At 60.6% G+C, this 203-nt stretch overlaps 1 protein-coding gene across 1 annotated transcript in view; it reads right to left on the bottom strand.

Moving 5' to 3' along the window:
• Nucleotides 1-203, bottom strand: part of EMH_0016870 (uncharacterized protein) — a gene marked incomplete at both ends in the record, with an annotated part of 6814 nt that overhangs the window by 429 nt on the left and 6182 nt on the right. The window lies entirely within an intron of this gene.

Genomic DNA, 203 nt, shown 5'->3' with positions numbered 1-203 from the left:
GGGAAACGCCCGTGCTCCTGCGTGGGCGAGCGGAAAGCTGCAGGTCGCGCTGCTGCACCGTCAGCAGCAGCAGCAGCATCAGTATCAGCAGCAGCAGCACCAGCACCAGCAGCAATAGACGCCTCCTCATCGCAGTCCGATTCAGGACGAACAGCAACAGAACGAATTGAAGCGTCCCTCTCCGTACCTTTTGCTGCTGCTGC

Source organism: Eimeria mitis, genomic scaffold (assembly GCF_000499745.2).
Source record: "Eimeria mitis Houghton genomic scaffold, Emh_scaff581, whole genome shotgun sequence".
NCBI classification, from domain to species: Eukaryota; Apicomplexa; class Conoidasida; order Eucoccidiorida; family Eimeriidae; genus Eimeria; species Eimeria mitis.
Note: the sequence above shows the minus strand (reverse complement) of the source record. Positions and strands in the feature narration are given on the sequence as shown.